The sequence below is a fragment of the Pholis gunnellus genome (assembly GCF_910591455.1).
Source record: "Pholis gunnellus genome assembly, chromosome: 4".
In the NCBI taxonomy this organism is placed as follows: Eukaryota; Metazoa; Chordata; class Actinopteri; order Perciformes; family Pholidae; genus Pholis; species Pholis gunnellus.
This window is the reverse complement of record NC_136530.1, coordinates 25161481-25172504: the sequence shown is the minus strand read 5'-3', so window position 1 is coordinate 25172504 and position 11024 is coordinate 25161481. Positions and strand designations below refer to the sequence as shown.

Genomic DNA, 11024 nt, shown 5'->3' with positions numbered 1-11024 from the left:
ACCATCCTCATCCAGGTGTGGCTGTTGACAACAGCAGCATCAACTGGCAACTAGAACTGTGCATCTTCACCAGTGGCGGGCCGTCAGGGCCTGCAAAGCCTTCTCTGCTGGCCTAAACAGAATCACAAAGTTATAGCTATTTTATAATTTAATCATTTTTCTTAAATACACTACATGTATCATAATTTATAAAAATATTTTCCCCATTATCTTATTATCTCATTGCACAGCTACTGTGTTCCTCAGTTGCTCTGCTTCCAGTGCAGGTTTTAAGTAGAGCTTTTATCCAATCAGATTTCACCTCTGTGTCTCTAGGTAGAAGAGAGGCCCCAGGCCTGCAGACTCACCAGTGAATCCATGTGCAGTTTAAGTGAATGGGGATGATATTGTTGATTGACATAGTCTTCAACCAATCAGATCTTTAGTTTAACATTCTTGTACGCGCCAGAGTGGCCTGCAGGCCTACAGCTACGTCAGCATTAGCAGCAGCGCTGCAGTGAGATTCTGTGCTGTGATTGGTCAGTGGGCGAGCACGTGACTATTTTGAAACGAAATTTACAGCAGAGACTTAGTTGGAGTAGTAAGAGTTCATATTGAAAGATATGAATGAAATTATGATGTTTTTAGCATTTTGCTTGGTGTAGATTTATTTATTTTTTTACCTAGCTTTGTTTTTTAACACTCAATGGCTTAAACTGGAAGATAAACGGATTTGTGAGTTAGGATTTAACTGTGGGATTAAACTCTTTGTCAACAAAGAAAGGAGGATGTGATCAGCATTTGGTAAGTCAACTGGTTCGTTTTTTTACATCTAATATCTGAATGGCCCTTGAGTGTGTAGCAGAATGCGTGTTACTGCTGTTGTTTTTCCGTTAAGCTAGTTAGCCTAGCCTCCCGGAACACTTACGGGGCCTCAGCTGTTTTTGTTCCGGTTCAGAGGTCACACAGACCGCTGTCTCCTAGTGAGCGCAGAAAACATTATATTTCCTACAATTTAAGCTTCTGCATTCCAAATGCATTAGTATTATTAAAACGTATTGTTCGGTTTGTAAGCCTCGTACCGAACGGTTTAATACAAATAAGTAACGTTATATAGTTACAGCCCAAGAAACAAATAATAACCCTAGCTGTGGCGCCATCATGTGGTTATAAGGTGGTATTTCAGCAGTGAAGGCCCAGGTATAAAGTGCCACTGCTGTTTGCATGATGACAATAAATGATCCTTGAATCCTTGAATCCTGACATTATTATTGAGCTAAAAGCATCGCTGTGCATACCACAGCCTGACAGAGCCGCTAGAATGACAAATGCACCTGGCTTTCCTTCAGTACACCACAGGTTACCTCATCTGGAAAAGTGCAATACTCACTTTCACCAAATAAACTGACCAACATTTGCCACAGATGTGTGCTGTTTGATTCCCCGAGATATGGAAGAGATGGCCGTTACTGTGCTGCCATAACATTTCTGTTTTGGGTTAAATAAAATGACTTCAATCCTTTAATTAAAGCAACACTGTGTGAGATTTGAAAATGTCTCACTTTGGTGGTAGTTTGAAAAATACAAATGGAAGGGTCCTGATATCCTCATGGTGAAGGCACATAATGACATTACTCGCTCATAGATTTTCACAAGGACATTTACTCTAAAAACAAAAAGCATCTGAATCATTTGAAACATGTAATCACATCAACATATACACAGAATGGCTTTAAAAGGATCATTATAGCTTGAATAATACTGAAAGAATGTCTTTCCTCGGCTCTGCTCTAAAGGTTACAGGGGGAGTGGTCTTGTGGAAAACCCCCAGATTTGCTTAAAGTTTTGGGTCACGGTTAAATAAGAGAAACTTTCACTGAAAATGAAAACTTCTCTCACAGTAGAGAACTCCTTTACATGAACGGTCCAATCTCCACTCTCACTTTCCACTGAGGGATTTCAATGTCAAACGTCTCTCTTTCTACTCGTGTGATCCATTAATAGAGGGGAAATCTATTTCTCTCACGTTCATGCAAACAGCTTTAAGACATCTTTCTCAGTTACAATATTTAGTAAGACTGTCCGGATATTAAGTGTCGTCTTCACCTTGTTCTGGGACTGTGTCCTTCATGATGGTACCTTGGAGCCAGCAGAGCCCTACCACTCCAGCCCCCCTGCCTCCTCCTTTAAGCCCGTCTCCCTTTTCGTTTCACCCCTAAACAGCCAGTCAGAGGCACTTTGAAGTGAAGGCAAAGGCAAATATGAAAAGAGCGAGTGTCCTCCGTGAAGAGGAGCCTTTTCATTGTGGCTATTCCCCAGTCTCGCCTCGCCTCGGGCCCGCATGGCACTCCACCCCAGTCACTAGCTGGCAGCCCGGCACGTCCCGCGCTTTATCCAGGAGACACAGATTATCTCCTAATGCTTTGAAGAGGTAGCATGTGAAGAGGACAAAACAGGAGCATCTCTCTCTTCCCGGCCTCGCCGCCGTGACTGAAATACCGATGTGGCTAAATTTAAAGGCTCTCCATTCAAAACACACCTTGACTCAGTGTGGGGAAGTTAATGTGATTCTGGTTAAGCTGAGGGCAAGAGGACACACGGCAATGGTCTGGCTGTGCAGGTGTGTGAACACACCGTACACAAATGAAGCACTTTTTAAATTACAAGTCTCCATCATGTGACTCCTTTTAGTCGTGTCGAAGTTAAAAAAAACACTTTTGTATTCTGTGATATTTGATTTCGTACTAATTCAGCTTTATGAAAGTTATTAACTATCAAGGCAGCACTGCAGTCTCCCTTTAAAATATGTAGTTAAATGGCAGCTGTTTTTAATAACAAACTGATCTGTACATCTAAACGTTTTCTGACCCTCTTTCCCGTCCTTTCACTTCGCACTGCATTATCTTGAAAAGGTAAAGCGACCTTTCTGTGCGGTCCAATCTCTCCACACACGGACTCTGAGGGTTTAGCTCTGTCCCTCTGTCCAATCCTCGAGTGCTTGAGGCTCTCTCGCAGACATTTGGAGCCCTTTATGAACCCTTTCCTTAAGCCTGCATTTCTGCAGACTTTGCCTGAGGGAATTACCCACAATTCATAGCATTGTGACGTTAAACCCGGGGGTTATCAGTGAAAGCCGGAGACGTGAACAGAAGACTGCACTTTCTCACACAGCTGCTTCATTCATCAACCTTTTATTTTCATTTTGTTATTAAAGCTGTTCACACAAAAACGAGTCCATCGATTATTTGACATCTCGTGAGGCAAAAGCCTGGAAGACGTTCAAATCAGGGAGAAAACAATATAAAATACCCACAGTTCCATAACGTGTTGCAGCAAAGTGCTGTCCCATTCGTATCCATGCTATCTGGAGCCCAAACATCTACCACGTGCCGCGAGTCTCGTTGCTGAAGGTTCAGGGTTGAAGACCTCAGGGGGACACTGGGACTGGGCCGAGGACTCACACAGAGAGATGTGTGACATAAGAGATGACTTTCCTGCACTAACTCATCGTAACCACCTTCATTATCAAATTCTCATTGGCTCTGAATAAAGTCAGACCAACGATACATCAGATGAACGCTGGAATTAGTCCTGAACTAAACATCACACCCCAATAAACTTTAGTATGGACACTTGTAGTGAAGACATGGGTGGACTGCTTCAGATGTGATACTAATAATCACTGGTCCAGTCACATTTGGTAAAGGGTCTGGAAGTTGCATTAGAGGACCGTCATGGTGCTGCTGCAGGCAGAGATGGGCAAAAATACATCAAAAAGTATTTTGATACAAAATACACCCAAATAAATGTATTGCAACAAAATACTGGTGCCAGAATATGTAACAAAATACATGTATTTTGTATTTAATAAAATATAGGAAATACTTTTTTCTGGATTTTGTGTTTTGTCACAATTTGGTATAGCAGAGCATTCAGGTTTATATAATGTACACAAAGCTCTGGTGAACCCCACAAAAAGGAACAGAACGTCAGTGTAACTAAGCAAAGCTATTGAAAGACAACAACTTGATTATGTATATATATATTTTTATTAATGGCACTTAACAGCCCATAAACGTTGGCTTTGTATCAACAAGAACATATTCGTCACATATGACATACAAGCTCCCAATCTCCCTCTTCCTATAGCTAGCTACTCCACTGATAAGCTAACTTGCTAAACACTGGCTATGCACTAGCCTAGACAGCATGCTAGCGTCATTAGCATGTTAGCATCGATCGCTAGCTTGATATTATAACCATCACCATGTATATACAATAGGCTATGTAGCCATACCCAGACATAAGTTATACATCAAGCTAGTTGACATCTGTCACACTCAGATACAATATTTAACTTGACAGACAATCCGTTGACCTTGAAGATCTGAAGACTGAACTCGTGAACTATTTTTTGATTCGTGGAGAAAGTATTTTGAGTATTTTAAATACAAAATTACTCCTCTCTAAAGTATTTTGTTACAAATTACGTTAGATTTTTAATCGGCCCTATCAAATACAAATTACAAAATACTCAAAAGTAATTGAATTACCTATTTCAAATACAAGTAATAGAAATACTGCCCATCTCTGGCTGCAGGTTACACCAGCACTTTAAACTGAACCTAAAACTAAATGGCTGCTGGTTAGCAGTTCTGACTACTTGTCAGTGTTTGTGCACTAGGTTTACTTTCTTCAAAGACCACACTGACTCTGCCGGCTCAAAAGAGAATTTAAACAGCAGCTCTGATTTATGGAGTTGGAGGGAAACTGGGGAAGTGCACTAGTCTGTCTAGAGGATCCAGAAACTTCTAAACCAACTCCAACATCAAATGAGCAAGAAGTACAGACGAGCACTGAGGAGCGATGATGCGCTCTCTTCAAAGTAGTACGCAAATCCCAAACAGGCCTTCAAAGAGCCCAAACTCAAGGAAGCGCCAAGACTTTGTCCAGTCAAACATCTTGAGCCCCAATGAAGCAGCTTTATCGGATAATTATCAACTATATCGGAGATTGCAAAGAAGGATCACTGAGGCAGAATCTACACAACATAAAGAGGAAATACGATGATTTATTCTCACACAAAGGACGTGGTCAAATGAGTCAGCATCCCTTACAAATAAATGGAATTAAAATGTGTATAATGTGCAGGTGATAAAAGACATACAGCCGAGTGCAACATAAACACAGCTTAAATCTTCAGGTACATGTTTAAGTGCATTTAATACAGAGATGAGACAATAGAAGCTCAATGAAACAGAATGAGAGGAAAAACAGGCATGAAAGTAGAAAACATTAAAAAAAGAATAAATACGTAGTGATGCAACATTCCTTCTGAAACACACAGACACACACAGACACGCTGTAAAAAGCTCTTTAAAAACGTGCACGGCTGTACAGCTGCTTTTATTCAAGTCAATCTCTCAAAAGAAGCTTTATAAAAGCTGGAAACTATCAGGTGTAAATGTTGACGTGATATAATTATCTGAGGTGAAAAGAAGTCCACCCCACTACAATAAAATATTAAATGTCAGTTAACATAAAAGAGTAAAGAGAGGTCAACCGTGTAACTTTAACTAGACCATCAAACGAGAGCTGAACCACCTGCATTAAATAGAAATAACTAATCATCCAAAATGAAATGTTAATTTACTAGAGAACAAAAGTAGCATCTAGGGACAGCACAAGGTCCCCATTCAGACCACAGACATGCAGGTTAGAGTTGTGTCTGCCAACAATGGTACCACCCAGGAACATGAATGGATTCACACAAAATGTGTGTGTCGTTAAGCACATTACCAAAAAAAAAATCAATCGTGTTGAGATAATCCATTAACAGTATAAGACAAAAAGCAGAGCATCCTTCATTTTCTACGGGCAGAGCAAGCTCTACATTACAGAGGTGATGTCACACACACGTGGCCCCCCAGCATGGCGCAGTACCAGCCAGCTCCTCCATCCAGCTCCTCCAGCTCCTCCAGCTAGAGCTCCTCCATCCGGCTCCTCCAGCTAGAGCTCCTAGTCTTAACTCAAGCAGTGCGCATGTTTGGAAAAGAAGCACCAAAGTGCTTTGTCGGATGCGCGTTCTCAGCTACAGACAGACCAGTTTTCGCTGCATGCATCATATGTTGGGCATCAAGTTGATGGAACAACTCCTTAACTATTTCAACCCTTCTGAGCCCCAAGTCTGAGCTATGAAGCGGTGACAGTAGCTGGTGTGTTTGTCCAAATCTGGCTTCATAACATGTCCTCTGGATCTGAAAAGTGTGTGAGGAGCTCCAGGATGGACAAATGCCAGTTTGCCATTAATTGACAGGAAGCTTCCACGGTGGACGTGCACACCTGTCGGGCTCGGGTCTTGCTGTCTAGGAGACGGAGAGATGGGAGGTGGTCTCAAAAGAGGTGGGTGGTGGAACGACTGAATGTGTGGTACTTCCTCTCAAACATGGAAGGCAGATTGACCATGGAGGGGGAGTGGTGTGCCTGTAAATAGAAAACAGAGGAACAAATGAGAAAATAGCCAGTTGAAGGATCACTCTGGTTTATTAAAACTGGGCTCTTATTCAAGTTCTATTGCACATCAACTCTATGACATCACTCCTAAGTCCCCCGTGGTAAAAAGCATGAGCAGCCAGAAAGAGTTCAAACAAAGCTCCAGGTTAGTCAAACGTACTTGTAAACATCTCCTACTTTGACCGACCGCACTGACCCAGTTGTGTGTTCACGCTCTACATCGTGAATGAAACGTGACAGCACTAGTGTGTACACAGAGATCCTGCGTGTGCTTATTTTTGCTTCTAGCATTACGGTTGAGAGAACTTAACTGTGTGATTGCTCATGTTTGTTGTAGCAATGTTACTGTTTCCAGATCTCAGAAAGTGAACCCAATGTTATAAAGTATCCTTTAAATAACCTTGAACAAGCAGTTAGCAGGAGGACCTGGGGTTACTACTGAAACAGCAAAGCACCAGTGCATGTGTTCACTCAGCCGTTTAACTCCGTTCCATACCAGCACCCACTGAACCATCATTCACGTGTCGGGCCTGTGATTCCACCATGTGACACACGGATGGAATGAAAATGAAAACTGGTCCAAACGTGGACGCAGTGTATAAAGTCGGGCTTTTCACAGCGACTGAAGAGAAGAAAAGGACGCTGTGGTCCAGAGTGCTTCTGTCCTCTGCTCTGTTTCACTGAGGACAACTTTACAATATCAAAGAAACTAGTGTCTGTCACAATCAATCACATTCATTACACTCACATCTTCTATTGTTATAATTGTATTCATCCACCATATGAGACACTTTCTGATGACAAGATGTCATCGCATCATAAAACACAGAACTATGAAAAATGTAATCTTGTAAAAAATAAAATGTTATCTGGAAAAACTGTAAATGGATTTAATATGGCCATAAGAGTGTGAGAGAAGAGTAAGGTTGGTTAATGTGCTTACTAGCTTCTCTGCCTTCAAACAAACTGGCACTGAACTCAACAAGATGGGCAACCTTTGCCAACACACACACACACACACACTTCATTAGCTTCACCTGCGCGCACGCATTGAGCTGAATGAATGAGCAGATTACCGGTCACAATGCAAACATATCGGATCCTCAACACACACCTGCCAGAACCCAGCTCGGACGCTAACGAGCTCTTGATTTGTGGGAGTGGGCATGAAAACGTCTCGCACACAACAGATTGTCCACCCTTCCACTGACACCTCAAAAGATACAAATAAACATTTCTGACATTTCAAAAACACAATCAGTGACCAATATAGCCCCCCTTCTTTTCACTGTCAGTAATCAGCCTTCATTCATGGGTTCTGTCCCTTTCTGACGATCAGCCTCAGCCTCAGCCTCAGCCTCCTCAGCCTCCACAGCCTCCACACTGTTCCCTTCACCGTGAAGCTCCCGTTGAAGAAGAGCCCACAAGTTCTCACCAGGGTTCAGGTCAGGTGAGGAAATGAAGATGTTTTGAGTTGTTTGTTAATTTCAATTTAACAGAATGAAATAAACAAGTGAGATGGGAACATTTGAGTTTTTCATTTAGTTGCATAATAATTGTGCACTCACAGATATTCTGCTAAGAAAGCCAAAACCTCACTTTTACTTTCTTAAATATTCATGTTTGAGGTTTATTAACATTTTGGATTGACCGAGAGCTCTGTAGTTGTTCAATAATAAAATGAATCCTCAAAAATATAAGTTGCCTAATAATTGTGCAGGCAGTGTAGAGACTTGAGGTAATGATGGGTTCTGGTCCCGAGTGCTGCAGGTTTACTGCTGGGAAATAAAAAAACACACCTTCACGTGTTCACACCACAGACGGTTAGATTGCCCCGTTAATAAAGAGGAAAATAGTTTTGACCTCTGAAAATATAGTTTTTGAAAGGCTTAATGTCAACAAATATGGAGCAGAATATTTTGTTAGATAAAACATGTTTGAACTTTGAAAATAATGACATGAGGTAATTACAGAAATGAGGACACAGCGCGTTGCTCGCTGTGTTTAAAAGAAGGGGGGGGGGCAATGTCTCGGTCAGTTCATAATAGGTATGATAATAATTCAAACGTCAACGTTATGAAGGAACGCTTCAAAGCTTCAAACTATTGGACACAGCCCCAGGTAGCGATGACTCCAACAGCAAAAATGTCTGCTCTCGTCATCAAAAGGCTTGTTGATTCTTTGGATTTAATGCGAAAGAACAAGTAGAGCCGAAGGACGGGACAAAGTGTTTTGCAAGCTGTGTGAGAAACAAGTCGGGACTAAAGATGGAAACACCACAGAATACGCTAGTCTGCCACCGACTCCTTCCAAAGAGCAGCCGGACCTAAACTCAGAGCACGGAGAGCAGCCACCCCTCAATCCCTGCAAGCAAACCAGAGAGACGTGAGAGACGCACCAGGTCATCACTACGGTGGACTGAGCGGAGTGATCTCACAATGCCCACACATCGAGTCTCTCTCTATGGCTTTGTTTTGTTGGACAATTATTCAGTGTGGCTTTGTAACACACACTGCCTTTGTGTGCCAAAGCACACTGTATATAATCCATCGGGCTTAATAATAATCATGTTTATCCAAGTTTGCCGCGCATCTCAACACCTGCGCAAAGAATACATTTAAACGTGCGGCCTGATCGGGAATCGTGTGCCAAGTATTGTTTAGAGAGATTTGCCCAGCGGTTCTACCGAAAATCCCCCAAAACGGAGCAAAATGTCTCCATTCACCTGAATTGGGTTTCAGCTAAAAAACACTTAATCGGGGAAACTGTCTGTGGGACATCTGAAGCTATCGGTCATAAAAGAGGAGCGGGACAGAGAGAGAGGGAGGAATCCGAGGCGAGACAAACCTCGAGACGGAGGAGACCGAAGAGGAGGAAGAGATAGCACAGACACATCGGGAGCACCTCGGCCCATCGCGGAGTCAAGGTGAAAAAAGAGGAAACGAGAGTGAGCATCAGACTGGGAAGAAAAAGAGGAAACATGATGAAGAAGATCTGGTCTGGGCTTCACTTGGATTGGCAATGATTGCCCAAAGACACAGTGCGTGGTGTGCAGTGAGGTTCTGGCTACCAGCTGGCTGAAGCTCTTATCTACGTCACCACCTGAACACCAAGCACGCCAGTGCAAGTCAAAAGCCCCTTACACTTTATATCGAAATTGGAGGAGGTACAAAACAGCCAAACACAACTTTAGTCTCATTCATGTGTTGGGTCTACAAAACACGCACTACGGGCTTCATATGTGGTCAGTTACAGAATAGAAGAAAGGGGCTACCTCACACAATCACTGAAGACGTGTGCTGGCCAGCTGCCGATGGAGCCGCTATGTTTGGTTCATTGTAAAGGAAATGTGATGCAATTTGCCTCTGAGCCTGTGCGCGTGTCCTCGCCATCCTCACTGCTCTTTAAAGTGACGCCTTGTGTAACTGAAATGAAACGTTGTTGCAGTGTTTCAGGGCGTTTTCACACCTGTAGTTCGTTTGCTTTGATTAATATGATACAATGTTGCAGTGGCCCCTTTGTTCGGTTTGTGTTCACACGGCAACATTTAACAGCGGACTAAATCTGGCAAACAAACGCCACGCGCGAGCAAACTGTTCTCTCATTGGTCCAATTTTTATGCGGCTATAAATAGGCTCGGTTTCTTTTTTTATTTGAAGGTGTGGGGGATTGGGGGTGCGTGAACCCGGTCGGGATGTAGAAGGGGGTGCGTGGCCTAAAAGGTTTAAGAACCGCTGCTCTGGAGCTTCAGTCAAAGGCATTGTTAGACAATCTCTCTCTCACACACACGACTGTCATTTAATAACCTCTGTGTATGTGGGTCAAACATTATGATTGTGTCTCCTCTCCCTCTCTCTCTCGCCCACCCAGTCACACCCTTTCAAAATAAAAGCCCCTTGGAATAACTATCTTAACATGAAGCTCAGAATTAGCTTAGTTGTTTATGTATTTAGTTTCTGATAAAATGTGAACACTGCACTCTGGTCCTGCCTTATATGAATGTGTGGTTACTTGTAAGTGGGTTGGGTGTAGTTATGCATGGTGCATTGATAATACATTTTAAAAACCATTCTTTCAGTCATTCATTGATTCATTTCCTGTTGCAATGGTAATCAAACAAGGCAATACAACCATTGTATTCTCTACATGTCCCTCACAGTGAAACACAGAGCATGTGGTGTACCTTGAACATACATGCTTAGTTACTACTGGTAACATCGGCGTGTGTGTATGTATGTATATATATATATATATATATATATATATATATATATATATATATTGGAAGTCTTCGGGCAGTAGCAGCCACACTGTCAAAATGTCTGGCGGAATTTTCTAGTTTTGTATATTGTTGTTGTTCTTAAAGCAATATTGTCAGTGGGGGGGATTTTGATATTGCCAAAGCCGAACGTGTAATTTGATTTTGTCCCATGTGCTAACATGGAGGGGGCGGGGTTTATGACCTATCCTGCATCCAACCACCGCTGGGATGGAGATGCTTTCACTCATGTCGTCCATCTTTATACACAGTC

At 42.4% G+C, this 11024-nt stretch overlaps 1 protein-coding gene across 1 annotated transcript in view; it reads right to left on the bottom strand.

Moving 5' to 3' along the window:
- Positions 1 to 4981: 4981 nt before the first annotated feature.
- The window catches only part of ect2 (epithelial cell transforming 2), a 51196-nt gene continuing 45153 nt past the window's right edge, over positions 4982 to 11024 (bottom strand). Inside the window, exon 26 of the mRNA XM_079158054.1 lies at positions 4982 to 6462. The gene's annotated coding sequence lies outside the window, so the exon portion shown is untranslated. The remainder of the gene's footprint in view (positions 6463 to 11024) is intronic.